This window comes from Thamnophis sirtalis, unplaced genomic scaffold (genome assembly GCF_051295495.1).
Source record: "Thamnophis sirtalis isolate CommonGarterSnake01/CBP01778 unplaced genomic scaffold, rThaSir2_p1.2 scaffold_4, whole genome shotgun sequence".
NCBI lineage: Eukaryota > Metazoa > Chordata > Lepidosauria > Squamata > Natricidae > Thamnophis > Thamnophis sirtalis.
Genome location: NW_028261384.1, coordinates 64,069,028 through 64,085,323, shown reverse-complemented (window position 1 = coordinate 64,085,323; position 16,296 = coordinate 64,069,028).

The window sequence follows — 16,296 nt, the reverse complement described above, 5'->3', positions numbered from 1 at the left end:
GCAATGTGCGCAACCCGAATCTAAAAGAGCCAGCATTTTCTCTTGCGCTCCAGTAGAGGGCACTTTAAGTTCCACTGGGATAGTCATGGGGCCCAATCGGGAGCTTACTAGACAATCGTCATCAGATTCGGTTTCACTTTCCTCCGATGAGAAGGGTGATTCCTCTTCCCCTGGGGTAGGGTGGATTTGCGGATGAGCTTCCAATGCCTTCGTGGCAGTCTCCCTCCTCCTCCCAGGCGATTTCTCTAGCCTCCTCTCCCCCCTAATAGGGCTCATTTTGGTGCGGCAGTTTAGTGCTTGGTGCCCCTCCTTCCCACAACTGGAAGAGATGAACAACCTGGGTTTGCTTGCAGACCCACTTTTCCCTCCTTTTGGAGCTCCTTGGAGGGATTGGGGTGGGGTAGTCTTCCTTCTCTCACTATCTTCCCTATAATTGTCATGGGCTAAATCAATCTCCATCTCCACAGCCAGTTCATAGCAGAGCTGCAATTTGGGGGGGGAGCCCCCTGTTTACACAGTTCTTGTTTCCCTGAGTAAGGATTTTAAATTTAGCTCTTGTTTCTGCTTCATGAGCGAATCATCAAAGCATTTACTCAGAGTAGTCATAAATCTTTTATAGTATATGGGGGGGGTCAGCATTATGCAGGGCCTCCATCCAAACGGGTGCCTTATTTTACAATGCCATTATAATTTTTCTTACCTTGGCCTCTTCAATTGGAAATTCATCTCCGAACTGTTGCATGTAATTCCACAGCTGCCCAAGGGAAACCATAAAATCTTTAGATTCTCCCCCAGACTTCACACCCAGGGGGTGGCTTTAGCCATCCGGCGTCTGAGGGGGGGGGCTCCTCCTCTTGGAATGTTTCTGGCTGTTGTCAGTGGGGTCGTGGCGGAGTCATTCCGATCAGTTCCACCTTCAGCCCCCCGTCTTCTCTCAGGCAGAGCAAACCCTCTACAGACCTCTCCTCCATTTCATGGAGATCTACTTCTCTTCCAGGGTCATGATGGGAATGTCACCTCTCCCAAGCCTCTTCAAATAGCTTCATGAGGTTCTCCTCATCTTCCCCCTGGTTGCTGTCTTGTTAGGACATTTTCCAGGGGGGTTAGGAATTGGTTGCACTCCCCTCGGAAGTTATTAGCTCCGGGATGAGTGCGAACTGAGATCTTGCTTAATGTCAAGGCTGCTTCCCTCAGTAACCAAGAAAGAAACCACTCAACTACATTTTGCAGAATTAAGAGTACTTTTACTGGTTATGAGTAGATAGTAGCTAGGCAAAACAAGATCTGAGGCAAAAGCGTGTGTAATCATAGATATCAGTATGTGACCCAACCCCCTCCCCCAGCCCATAGTCCAATCAGTACACTCCCACAGGTGTCATGTGGGAGACATCTTCAAAAAGCATCATCAGGCTGGTATGCCAGACAGTTGGCCTTGGCGGCAAATCCTTTATCCTTTATAGGGTAACCTTAGCTTTATATACTTTAATTAATGGGGCTAGGGACTTTGGGTAACTATGGTACTTTAGTTTAAGCAGTAAATTCAAGCGGGTTTTTTCTCTAAGTGTACTGATGATTGCAAGCCCAAGATCCAGTCTTGGAAAAGTTTATATCTTAAAATGCAAAGGTGTTAACCTGTTCAATTGGTTCACCATCTAATTGCCATCCGATGATGTTTTCCAAACACCATTATTTTCTATTTCGATTTACTAATGATTAGGGAGTTATCCTGGCAATAAGCACTTGTTATGTATGGATGTACATTGTTAAATTTACATGTTTTCACATGCTTACTGGGGATTGGTTGCCCAAATCCGGGAAGTTTAAACAACTGTCATTGGCCAGCTGGTCTGCTGAAGCTCCTTAAAAGGCGAGCTCCGGCAGCCCAGCTGGCAGAGCGCAGTCACTTATTCTTGAAATAAAAAGTGCTGAAATTCACTTGCGCCTCTCACCTGCTGTTTCTCACCAATCTAACACTAGCAATGAAGGACAAAGGGACCTGAGAACCCTCATTAGACAAGCAGCCATTTTGCACAAGGACCAAGACCCTGCACCACAGTACAAGATGGCATCGCAAGCATCCCCTGCACCATCAATCTTCAACCCACAGACAGAGAACTGGCACATATACATGGGGTGATTCTGGATGTTCCTGGAAGTCAATGACTACTAGGACTGGCCGGACAATAGGAAGCTGGCATTATTCCTAACTTACTGCGGAACGAAAATCTATAAAATGGCACAGATGTTGATTGCCCCAGTAGACGTAGAGACCGTTGCATGGACAACCCTACAACATGCCCTGGAAGACCACTACTATCACCCCCATGGTGAGCCAGAATGAGTTTTACCACCAGCGCCAATGGGAATGATTTCATGGCCAGCCTCTGAGAAATCGCGACCTGGTGCAAATTCATCAACCCAAAAGAAATGATGAAGGACCAGATCATCCTAGTAATGAGAGACCTCTCCTTGCAAAAGAAATACTAATCAGAAGGCGAGTCTTATTCAAGGACGTGGTCGAGGCAGCTGAACCAAATGTTCAGGGAACCCGACTGGGCATCCAAAGTTCCTGAGTACAATGATGAAGGGGATAATGCCGACACCATCCACCGCATGTACCCAGAGAGGAGACAAAGTGCAAGGGACTTAGAGGGCAGGCAGCCACATTGCCAGGTTCCATGCCATGGTGACCATTGAAGGGGGACCATGCAAAATGGAGCTGGACACAGATTCATATTTTACGATCGTGTCCTGGCAGACCATTAAGAAATTGAACCAGACAGCTAGCAAGAAGCTCCTCAAACCACCAAACATTCAGCTCAATGACTACCAGGGGAACCGGATCCAAGTCCTAGAAAGAATGGAGATTGAGGTAGTGTTCCATGAATTCCAGGGCCATCTACCCCTCACGGTCATTGCCAGCCACTGACCATCCCTAGTGGGAGTAGAATGGTTCAAGCCCCTGGGGATAGACATCACCGGCTTGCATCGAATCTCAATCCATGACCTGGTTTGGCTACTAGCAGAGTTCTTAGATGCCTAGGTAAATATACAGGAAAACTTGTTTCATTTAACCTAGACCCCCATGTAACCCCCATCAGCCTCAAACCCCAAAGGGTCCCTGTTCTGTCCCAAGCCTCTAATATATACTGATGCAGACTTGGCTGTCTGCCATGACTAAGGAGGGAGATTAGCAGCCTCTTGGCTAGGAGCCCAGAAAACTATCTCTATAGAAACAAGGCTTGACTCACGAAATACTCCCATGCTTTCTCTATGGCTGGAGTAGTAAACTGATGGTTCCTACAGAATTCTCCTCCTGTTGCTCCACCTATAAGCTCTCTGGGAGGGGCCAATCAGTAGCCACCTGTTTCCTATTTCCTTCTGTGAGCCTGTTTCCAAAGCTGCTCCCTCTTCCTAGCAGCTCTATGCATCCGCACATCAAGGACAACCTCCCTCTGTTCTTCCTTCACTGCTACCTGACTCAGATGCCACCTGGTGGCCAACAGGCCTCTCTCGTCCCTGCTCTGACTCCCCCCCCCCAGAGTCTTCCTCAGCCTCCAGGTCATTCCCATAGTGTTCATCACTGTCAGATTCCACCAACAGCTCAGCCAGCCGCTGCTGGGTCACAACAAGTCCCCTTCACTCTATGGCCCAAGGTGGATGAGCAATTGGACAAACTAATTGCCCAAGAAATCCTTGTGCCGACTGACCATGCAGTATGGGAAACCCCAATAGTCATCCCCATGAAGCCAGATGGTTCCGTCTACCTCTGCACGGATTATAAGTGTACGCTGAATAAGGCCTTGCAGCAAAGCACATCCCTGGTGCCAGTTGTGCAACATCTGTTGCATTCCCTAGGAAGTGAGAAAATATTCACCAAACTGGACCTGGCCCAGGCATACCAACAATTGCCTGTGGAGGAAGTTACCACAGAAGCACAGATGATTGTGACCCACAGGGGGGCTTTCAAATGCACCAGATTGCAGTTTGGAGTCAGCGTAGCCCCAGGACTGTTTCAATGTTTAATGGAGAGGCTACTGCAAAGAATCCCGGGGGCGGGGCCATACTTTGATGACGTATTCATCTCAGGGGACTCCATAGAGGAGTTGATGGAATGTGTGCATGAGACTTTGGGGAGGTTCAAAGAAAAAGGACTTAAAGTGAACCCAAAGAAATGTAAAATTGGTGTGAGGCAGGTAGAGTTGCTAGGATACCTCATCCACCCCATCAACAGCAAAGTAAAGGCCACTAGAAATGCCCACACCTCAAGGAACAAGACAGAGCTCCAAGCCTTCGTAGGACTATTGAACTTTTATAGTGTTTTTTTACAACAGAAGGCCACCGTTGCTGAGCCACTGCACAAGCTCCTGGGAAAGACAGCACTATGGAGCTGGGGACAGAAGGAAGACCGGGCCTTCACAGTGGTAAAAGAGCTCCTATCCTCCAATAGCATGCTCATCCAGTTCAACCATACTTTGCTGGTTCGGATCACCTATGATGCCTACCCCATTGGAGTCGGAGTGGTCCTCAGCCATCATCAGAGGCAAGCCATCATCAGAGGCACCCATAGCCTATTACTACAAAACCTTGTCCCCGGCTGAATGCAACTACAAGGAAGACTTGGCTGCAGTGAGATTCCATGAGTACATGTATGGCAGACATTTTGAACTCATCACGGATCATAAGCCACTGCTGGGACTCCTCACTGGGAACCAACAAACCCCGCCATACATGTCTCCAAGGATGACCAGATGGGCCATTTTCCTCATGGTGTATGACTACGAGCTGATCCACTGCCCAGGAAAGGACATCAGCCATTGCCTGTTACTGGAGCTGGTGGAAAACCCTGCCCCCACTGCCAAGGTACTGCTGATCAATGTCGATCCAGCCTGCTCAGTCACTGTCAGGGACATCATTGAGCACACACAAAAGAACAAGGAGTTGCGAAAGGTTCTGAAGTGGGTGTTGAGGGGGTGGCCACAGGAGAAGCTGAGTAGGTTTAGGTTTATTAGATTTATATGCTGCCCTTCTCCCAAGAACTCAGTAGTAAGGAGTAAGGAGTTCCAGAGCTACCAGAATAAGCAGGCAGAACTATCACTATCAAGGGTTGCTTGGGGAGAGAGTCATTGTACCCCAGAGGCTGGGGAGGCAAGCCATGGAATTCCTCCACAAGGGTCACTCGCGGATAGTACGGATGAAGGCACTAGCCCGGAGCTACATCTGGTGGCCCAATATGGATAAGGACCCTACATAGGGGGTAGCCACTTGCAGACCCTGCCAGGAGACACGACCAGTACTGTTCCCTCTAAGGTGCGCGCCTGCGCGGCCGCGCACATAGAAAGAAATCCCCGCGCAGCAGTTTCTAACTGCCGCGCAGAGATTTCTACCAAAGCAAACGTGGGGAAGTCCTTTGCAGGCGGCTAGAACTGGCCGCCCGCAAAGGACCTCCCCAGACTTGTTTTGATGATCCGCCAGTCCTCTTGCTTCTTCTCCTTCACCGGCAAAGTTCCCGCTGGCTTCCCCACCCATGGCAGTGGTGCCTCTCCCTCCACGCGGAGCACCTGAGCTGGCTCCCACGTTATCCCTCCCCCTTCCTCCTCTGCCATGCTTTTGAGGCCGCGGGAGCTAGTAGGAAAGCGGTGGAGGTGGAGGCGGCGGCAGGGGTAACCCAGAGCCCGGAGCACCTCAGCTGGGCTCTGGGTTACCCCTGCCGCTGCCTCCACCTCCGCCGCTTTCCTACTAGCTCCCGCGGCCTCAAAAGCACGGCAGAGGAGGAAGGGGGAGGGATAACGTGGGAGCCAGCTCAGGTGCTCCGCGTGGAGGGAGAGGCACCACTGCCATGGGCGGGGAAGCCAGCAGGAGCTTTGCCGGTGAAGGAGAAGAAGCAAGAGGACTGGCGGCTTTGAAATGCAACCCCCTGGTCCCGCCGGCCGCGGATTTGATTCGGCGTAAGTGGGGGCTGAACACATGCTGAGCCGACTTTGCGCAGTGAGGCGGAGTAATTCAACCCCCCCCAAAGAACGTGTGTGTGTGTGTGTGTGTGTGTGTGTGTGTGTGTGTGTGTGTGTGAGAGAGAGAGAGAGAGAGAGAGAGAGAGAGAGAGAATTGGATCAAAATTGGTGGCCAAAGGAGTGGAGGGAGGGAGGGAGGGAGGGAAGGAAGGGAGGGAGGGAGGGAGGGAGGGAGGGAGGGAGGAAGCCCTGCCCCCTGTGAAAAAAACTGAAGATGGAGCATTGAATGAATAAACCATAAAAGCAACAAACAGTTAATGCGTAAGTAAGCTGAGGAGCAAGTTCTCAACTAAGGAAGAAATATAAGAAAGAAATATAAAAAGCTCAATATGCCAAAACACTTATTTTAGTCTTCATTTAATTACTTGTATTGTAGTCTGATGTAACATCTTTTTAAAGTTAACGTTAGTTAGAAAAGATAGGGTACAAAACTTAAATAATAAAAAAATTGTACATTCATTTTGAAAAATAAATGCAATACTTGATTAATTTCATATCTTTATTTAAAATAGTTTTGGCATGGCATATGATTTTATTGACTCAGTTGGAAATGATGTGGATGTTGTATCTGATTCTGAGGTATATATATTCTTAAGTAACATAACATATAGCATATTGTCCAAACTTGCTAGACTATTTAATTGATCTTACTACTTTAAAGGGGGAGAGTTTCATGATAAATTATTTTATTACATTTATGTTGCATTTATATATTATATTTATTACATTTATATTCCACATATATATTTGTATTGTTATTTTAGTGTATATTGTCAATTTTGATAGATATTATATTGATATATCAATACTGATTTTAACCATACTAAATAACAATTACTGCTATTATTTATCAGCATTACATATTTACAGTTTTTAATATCGAGTTAGTCGTATTTTAGAATAATAGCGTTATCTTTTAATAGGATAATTGGCAAAATCTAATTCACATGTGATGGGTTGCATTCCAAAGGAATGTGAGAGGACAGGTTGCCTGCAAAATGCCAGGACCCAGGACCCTGTTGGTGCCATGTCTTTCTCTAGCCAGTCTAACAATCTAAAAGCTGAGCAGAAAGCCTTTTTTTTTTCAGGGTGAGCGGAAAAGTATAGTCTTTGAGTGGCACTTTTCATGCCTGGCATTCATCAGGCTGAAACCTCGATCACAATCGGCGCTTGACGCTTGGAATGTTGCGCAAATGTCCAGCAGACGTGACAGCAGTTCAAACTGTGGCTCTCTTAGGTGCTCAGGCATGAAACTGTGCCGCTCAAACACTATACTTTTCCGCTCACACTGAAAAAAAATTAGAGGGAACATTGACGACCAGCCCCATCCCGGGCAGCCATGCAAGAGCGGGAAGCAGCCAAGGGACCATGGTCACTCATCCACATTGACTTCACGGGACCAGTGGAAGGGCAGACATTCCTGATCATGGTGGATGCTTACTCCAAATTGCTGGAGGTCATTATCATTCAATCAACCACAGCAAAAGCCAGGATCTTTTCATGACCCATAGCCTTCCCGACACCCTGGTCTCCGACAACAGCCCACAACTGACCGCCAAGATGATGGAGGCATTCCTCATAGAGCAAGAGATCTGGCATGTTCTCATCACCTCATTCAATCTGGTGAGCAATAGACAGGCAGAGCGAATGGTGAGGCTCACAAAAGAAACCCTAACCTGAATGGGACCAGGAAGCTGGCAGAAAAATGTCGACCAATTCCTTTTCACCAAACACATCATGCCTCCCCCCCATGAGACCACCACCAACAGAGCTATTGATGGGGAGAAGACTGAGGTCCAGACTTGACCAGTACCACCCGGAGTACTTTCCAGAGAACCCTCTGGATTCTGCTCTACCAACCGAGGAGTTCAACATAAATGACCAGGTATTCACCCACAACTATGCCGGGTACCCGACTTGGCTGGCAGGCTGAATCGTGGCCAACACTGGGCCAAAGTTGTACCAAGTGGAGCTAGAGGACAAACGAATCTGGAGGAGGCACATCAAACAGCTCTGACACCGCCTGGGGGATGCTGAACTGAGGGACCAGGGCAATTGGAACACACCCACCAGCTCAGAACAACTCCTGGAGAACCCCAGGTCTCTGCCCTGTGGAGCATGCTCAACCCACAGATGAGAAGCAAGATGGGTGGGAACTGGCCCCACCAAGCCAAGAGATTGAGGTACGACTGTCCAACCTGAGCCGCAAACATGTAGTTGCATCCAAAGCCATCCTGTGAAGAAATGGCGTCTCAGGAGCCAAAGGAACCAGGCCAGATCTCGACTCGCAGGCCGAGAAGCTCCAGAAGGTTCCTTCCCAGGCAACCAGAGGAACAGCAGACTCGACTGCACTGGCCTGAACTCCCAGGGACAAGTGATGTGTGCAGGTCAAGTAGGAGATCGGCACACCCTGCCTACCTGAAAGACTACATCACCTACGTAGGTTGGGAATTGGACATTGTTCATTTTAGGAGGAGAAGGGGTGTTACGGATGGACGTACATTGTTAAATTTACATGTTTTCACATGCTCACTGGGGATTGGTTGCCCAAACCCCGGGAAGTTTAAACAACTATCATTGGCTGGCTGGTCTGCTGGAGCTCCTTAAAAGGCGAGCTCCAGTAGCTCAGCCGGCAGAGCGCAGTGACTTACTCTTGAAATAAAAAGTGCTGAAACTCACTTGTGCCTCTTGCCTCCTGCTTCTCGCCAATGTAACAGAGCTGAATCTTATTAAAAGCCCACATAATCCTACTAATGAATGTGACGATAAAATCATATCATCAGCATAAAGCAAGCTGTTACAGTAAGTATTTAGGATCATCGGCATGTGTACCATGGGATCCTTCATTAACCCTGGCAGATCATTGATAAATAAACTAAATAATAATGGGTTCAGGATACACCATTGCATTACTCCTTTATTTGTGTGAATCCTGTTAGTCAGTCCCATTAACCACATACTGCACCCTAAAACAGGTATTTGTGTAAAGGGTGTGAATGCTGTTAAATAGTGATGTTTTAAATATATATATAATCAAGGCTTAGTAATACACAATCATTTGTCTAATTTAGCTAGTTGCAAAAATGCACATGAGAAAAAAGAAATAGAAAGTAAATGCAGAACCTGTAACATTTTAACTAAGCCTTACAATCAAGTGAAAGCATATGTCAGATCGCTAAAAGTGAAAATGCCATTCAATTGGGAGGAGGGGGGCCTTGGAGTCAATTTATTGGCAGTGCCTGTGACAACTGATATTTTACAACTGTTTTCCTGGCCTTTTCCAAAATGCCTGAGAGCCCATCACCTCTTGGGGGGATATTTATGATGGCCACGTGGGACGTTTCAAGTTAATGCCTAATGGAAGATAGCCATGGGAAAGTATGTTTACTCAGCTCTCAGGGCAGTTGATAAAGGAAACATCTTCACACTTGTGTATTGGTTAGAATTTTCATTCTAACAAATGGGAGAGGTCATTACTGCTTTAATTCTACTTGCATTGCCTAAGGGGATTCAGATGTTGCTTGGTCTTTAATGGTTTATTTGCTCTAGTAATGTTACAGGAGCATTTATATAAGGGGTGTTTAGTATACTTAATGACATTTTGCTATATTCTGAGATCAAGGCAGAAAAAATTAATTACTTAGGGTTCGGCATTTCACACCAAGGCATAGAAATGAATCCTTTAGAGAGGAGGAGCCAACGTCGCAATGTTACATCTTGTAGACTCGACAGTCCGAATCTGCCAATGACATTTTTGCCCCTGGACAGTCCGGCAGGACCTAAACCATCTCAAAGAGATGGTGGCTGGGAAGACAAGACATTGCTGGTCACAGGGACACCGCAAAGTCCCTGATCGACCCAAGGGAAGTGCTTCTAACTGGCGGCAAACAGGCAGCCCCCAGGCTGACATAGTCGGAGACTGCTCCGTTAAGAAAGAAGAAGTGAAAGTGTTCCATCTGGTGAGGTTCTTTTTTTTTTACTTTTAGAAGATTGCTCTAAGAAACTTTTTTTAAGCTAAATTAGTCCTTTAAGTAAGAACAAAGTGGCGAATTTAATCTCTATTGGACTGCCTTAGAAAGTTTTTTGCTCTTGCTTTGTACATTGAAGTGATTGCAACGTTTCCTGTTTTTTCGCTTGAGGTGAATGGACTGATCTTTTTTCCTCTATTTCTTTTTACTACTTTAATTTTTTTGGCTTAAACTAATTTTTTTTTACTTTAATAAACTTCTTCTACTTGTTATAAAATTATATTAAAGATACTTAAGGAAAAAGTATTAAAATAGTTGAATCTGCCACGGAAGCCTAAGTCTGAAGTTTTTTTTGTTGAAACAATGTATTCTTTGTTCATTCCTATTTGACTACACTGACTTTGCAACAGAAGGGTTTAGAACGTGTTTGTGAAACCTGATAAAGACTCAAGGACATGAATAATGTACTCTGGTGCTTGTGGAAAATATTTTGGCAAGAGTAGGAAAAGGAAAGAAAAAGATAAGAACCCTTCTACTTTGAAAAACACAAAAGAACTTGTGCTTAAGATTTAAAATAAAAATAGATATATTCTTTAAAAAAATTTGACAGGCTAGAGTGGCAGCAATTATCAAATTCCTCTTTTTCTTTTTTTATATTTTTTTTCACTTTGAAAAATGGAGCAATATTCAGATGAAGAAAACTTGATAATCCAAAATATTTTGGCTGGACTTCAAAACATCTTAGAAGGACTTGAGAAATTTGATTAAAAAAATGGACAGACTGTGGGGTAACACAGAAAAAGATGATGGGGTTACAGCCCCAGAAATTAAAGAAGAGAATGAAAATACAGAAAACAAAGATAAGACATCAGATGAACTTATTAATGGAGTAAATGTGAGCGAAGGCGGAAAGAAAGGAAGCTGGAAAAGTGACTTTGATAATTTGGTGCTTCATTCCAAACTCCAAGATACAGGAGAAAAAGAAAGAGCGAAAAAGATGGAGTAAATAAGACAAATCTATCCAGAACTAAGTTTGACAACCAAAGTTAAGCTTATGTTAATAACAATTCAAGGGCAACAAAACTACATGAGAGATCTTTTAAGCTACAAAGTTCGGAAAGAAGCCTTAAACTCTGGAAAGATCCTGAAAAGGTGGTGCAGTGGTTAGGGTGCAGTACTGCAGGCCACTTTAGCTGATCTGTGATCTGCAGTTCAGCGATTCAAATCTCAGCGGCTCAAGGTCGGCTCAGCCTTCCATCCTTCTGAGGTGGGTGAAATGAGGACACGGACTGTGGGGGCAAGTTGCTGACTCAATTTGCTAAAAAAAATTGTAAACCGCTTGGAGAGGGCTGAAAGCCCTATGAAGCGGTATATAAGTCTAATAAATAAATAAATAAATAAATAAATAAATAAATAAATAAATAAATAAATGAGAATTGACACAACAGCTGGCGAGAGAGAAAAGACCATTTTGTTACTGGAAAGACACTGGTTTATAATGCTAGTTGATGAAAGAAAGTTAGCTAATTATTGATGATTAATAAGTAGAGATTTTAGTACTTTGTAGACTGTTCTAGATTATCATTGAATGTTTATTCGTTAACATATAATTTACTATGATACTAATAGTGAAATGATAACCTTAATTAGGATAAATAACCAGGCCATAAATTGTAATTTGGGATCTGGCGAAAACTTTAAAAACTTTCAAACTTTAATGGTATTTGTATGTCGCCCACTCTCTAGGGACTCTGGGCGACTCACAGCAAATAAAAACAGCAAATAAAAACATTTAAACATTTAAAATTACAAAATTAAAATCAACACAGCATCCATTTCATCAAATGGGGCTGGAATACTCAACAGTCCCAGGCCTGCCAGAACAGCCAGGTCTTAGTCACTTTACAGAAGGCCGGGAGGGTGGTGAAGGTCTGGATCTCAGCAGGAAGCTTGTTCCACAAGGCCAGTGCAGCTACAGAGAAGGCCCTCCCTTGGGGAGCCACCAACCGGCATTGTCCAGTCGACGGCACCCGGAGGAGGCCCAACCTGTGTGATCTTATTGGTCGTTGAGAGGTAAATGGCAGGAGGCAGTCTCTCAGATAGCCAGGTCTGATACCATGTAGGGCTTTAAAAGTAACGACTAGCACCTTGAAGCGAGTCCGGAGACCAATAGGAAGCTAGTGCAGCTCACGGAGGATAGGTGTAACATGGGTGTACCTCGGTACACCCATTATCACTCGCACGGTTGCATTCTGGACCAGCTGTAGTCTTCGGACACTCTTCAGGGGCAGCCCCATGTAGAGTAATCCAGTCTTGAGGTGACGAGGGCGTGAGTGACCATTCGAAGTGCCTCCTGGTCCAGATAGGGCCGCAACTGGTGCACCAGGTGAACCTGGGCAAAGGCCCCCCTGGTCACAGCCGACAAATGGTGTTCTAACGTCAGCTGTGGGTCCAGGAGGACACCCAGATTGCTAGCCCTCTCCAAGAGGTGGATAATTTCACCTCCCAGGCTCAGAGGTGGAATATCAGGACTGTCCTTGGGAGACAACATCAATAGCCACTCGGTCTTGTCTGGATTGAGTGCAAGATGTACAAATCTTACAAATTTTTGTTTAGATCTTTTTATGAAGATATAAATAATTTGAGTCAGAAGAGGGGAGATGTGATATAAACAAGGAAATGCTAATGTATAGTTTCATTGATTATTAAGTAGAAATGTTAACATCTCTTAGATTGTTTTAGATTTTTAATGTTTATTTTCTTAACACATAATTAACTAATTTGGGACTAAGGGAAAAGACCCATAAATTCTATTAATAAACCTTTATTTAAAGATGATTATAAAGGTATAATCTCGTGTGGGCCTGTGGAGAGGAGAGGTGAGATAAACAGTAAATAATCTTTAGTTAACTACAATAATAACAAAGAAATGTTAATAGATAATATTTAATGATACATACAGGTGTGTTATAGGGGGGTGGGGAATGCTTAGATATTTTACTTAACTGAATTTATTTCAGAATATGTCATAAAAGGGTAATGTTATTGGAGTTTATTGAAACTACAAATGAATGCCAGTAGGTGGTTGTGTCCTTAAATACAAATGATTTTAGATAAAAACATGTTTAAATAATTGTAACTAAATGAGAATTGTGGTACAGTGATAGTAAAATACATAAATTTTCTTTTTTGATTTAAAATGTACAATTCAATTTGAATGAAGTATATGTAAGGATTGTGGAAGATACACACAAAATTTATTTGTAACCAATCGATACGCTTTCTACAAGATGTAACGAAAGAGGATTCTTTTTTGTGTTTTTGTTTAATTAAAACAATAAAAAAAATTCAAAAAAAGAAAAGAAATGAATCCTTTAAAAGTGCAGGCAGTACTTGACTGGGAACCACTCAGAACATTTTATTTATTTATTTATTTATTTATTTATTTATTTATTTATTTATTTATTTATTTATTTATTTATTTATTTATTCATTCATTCATTCATTCATTCATTCATTCATTCATTCATTCATTCAGTAAATATATAGGCTGCGTAATCCCGAAGGACATGTAAACAGTTACAAAGCTCCCTGGGATTTGTCAACTTTTACCGCCAGTTCATCCCCACTTTCTCCCAGATTGCTCTACCCATCACCAAGCTTTTAAAAACAAAGGGGGAAGGTAACCCAAAACCAAAGCAGACTGTCAGCCTCTGCTTTGCTGCTGCTTTGGCTGCCATTGAAACGGGGAGGGAGGGCATGGTATTTGGGAGGGGTTTACTAATTGTGCTGGAGGAAGATTCTGGAGTTATACTGCCTGTCGGACTGCGCATGCGGAGGAGGTTCCCGTAAGGTGACCAGATTTTCAGATTGGAAAAGAGGGACACCCTTGACCGGGGGGGGGGGGGGGGGGGGCTTGATTAAAAAAACTTTTTTTGTCAAAAGGTCACCCCAGGACACTGAAACCAGAATAAATACGAATCTGTTGCCAAACAAAATTTTGATCACGTGACCATGAGGATGCTGCAACGGTCGCTCAGTGTGAAAAATGGTCATCAGTCACTTTTTTCAATGCCATTGTAACTTTGGTCACTAAATGTTTTCCCCCTCCTCGAGACTCCTCACTTCTTCCTTCATTCCTCTTGCTTATCTACCTTCACCTTATCTGTCTTCTGCTCTTTCCCTCTCTTCCTTCCTTCCTCCCTCCTTCCATCCTCTTCTTTCCTCACTCACTCCCTTCCTCCTTTTTTCTCTTCCTTCCTCCTTCCATTCTTTATACGATATAAAATTCAATGAGGGTGAAACACACAAAATCTGGCAAAGCTGCCTTGCACCAACCTGGCCTGCCCATAGAATAGCAGCCACTTTGAGACACATAAACCTGGTTTGAACATATTGCATCACAAAGATTTGCAAAGATCACATTTGCAAAAAGGAACATTTCTTGTAGTAAATACATTTTATAAACAATTTAAAAGTAAAAATCCCCCCAAAATAATAAAAAAGGTATTCTATAAATAAAAGAAATCCTTAAAAACTATTGCTAAGTATTACACCAGCAATAATTTATACTGTCACCATTTCAAACTATCATCAGAAATACGAATCTGTTGCCAAACATCAACATTTTGATCGCGTAACCATGAGGATGCCACAACGGTCGCTAAGTGTGAAAATGGTCGCTAAGTGTGAAAAATGGTCATCAGTCACTTTTTTCAAGGCCATTGTAATTTTGGTCACTAAACAGCCATGTTCCTGACTTAACAACCACCATGATTCACTTAACCTGGCAATAAAAGGTCGCAAAATGAGGCAAAAATCATTTAACAAACGTCTCCCTTAGCAACAGAAATTGGGGGATCAATCCTGGTCGTAAGTCGAGGATTACCGGTAGCCAATTGCAAAAGGCAACTTTACTTGGAACAGGTGAGATTGTGCCCGGATCCCTTTCATGCCAACATATCCATCTTCTGCTCTTTCCCTCTCTTCCTTCCTTTCTCCTTCCATCATCTCCTTTCCTCACTCACTGCCTTCTTCCTTTTTTCTCTTCCTTCCTCCTTCCATTCTTTCAGCTTCATTTCTTTTGCCTATCTACCTTCTCTGTCTTTCTGCTCTTTCCATTTCTCCCTTCCTCTTTGCTTTTGTTCCTTTCTCCTTCCCTCCTTTCCTATTTCTTGCTTGTTCCTTCCTTCTGCCTATCTACCTTCACCTTCTCTGTCTTTCTGCTCTTTCCCTGTCTTCCCCTTTCCTCCCTCCTTCCCTCCTTTCCTTTCTAGTTCCATCCTTTCTTCTTTCCTCTCTCCCTCTTTTTTCCCTTCCTTCCCCCTTCCTCTTGCCTATCAACTTCATCCTCTTTGTCTTTCTGCTCTTTCCCTCTCTTCCCCTTTTCTTCCTACCTCCTTCCTTCTCCCTCCCTTCTTCTTTTTCTTCCTTTCTTCTTCCATCTTCCTCCTTCTCCTTCCATTCTTTCTCCTTCCATCCATCTTTTCTCCTTCCATCTTCTCCCCCCCTCCCTTCTTCTTTTCCTCCCCCTCCCTCCTTCCTTCCTCTCCTTCCCTTTCTCACACACAGGAAGGGGAGGGGGGCTATCTAGTCGCTTTCACAGCATAATTTCTTTATCTAACTTTTAAAAAACAGTGTGCAAATCAAACGAGATTTTCGTAACCTGCGAAGCACCAAGTTATATTATGTTGTTACAAATTCGCAGCTACTCCATTCTTTCTGATAGGGAACTACATTTCCCAAGATGCCTCAGGTCCTCAAAGCGCTGAACGCAGTTTTGCAATTGACTCCAGCGAGGCCCGGTAGCCGCCGGCTGGGGTGGTTGTCAGGGCGATGCGGAGCGGACGCGCCGTTTGTTACTGCTTCCAGCAATCAAGACGGACAAGGGAAGCGACTGAAACGGACGCTGGCCGCAGGAGAGCGAAGCTGCTGCCAGCCGTTTCACCTTGCGCAGCGAATTTGACTGGGTCCCGGGGCTTCTGCCGGGCGGCAGAAGCCCGGGAAGCGAAAGGAAGTTTTCTTCCCTACTGAAACAGAAGCCGCAGCAGGAGAGCGAGGCTGCTGCCGGCCGTTTCACCTTGCGCAGCGAATTTGACTGGGTCCCGGGGCTTCTGCCGGGCGGCGGGACCCCCGCACGACGTTCTGTGCGGGCGGCAGCCACTGCGCCCATGCTCTCGGAGGCGGCGATCCCATTCACGAAGAGGCAGCTCCTCGTGGGCGCAGCGCCTGCTGCCCGCACAGAGTGAATTTAATTGGGATCGCCTGCGGCCGCGAGGACCCCTACACAAATGGATTCCTCACGGCCGCAGGCGATC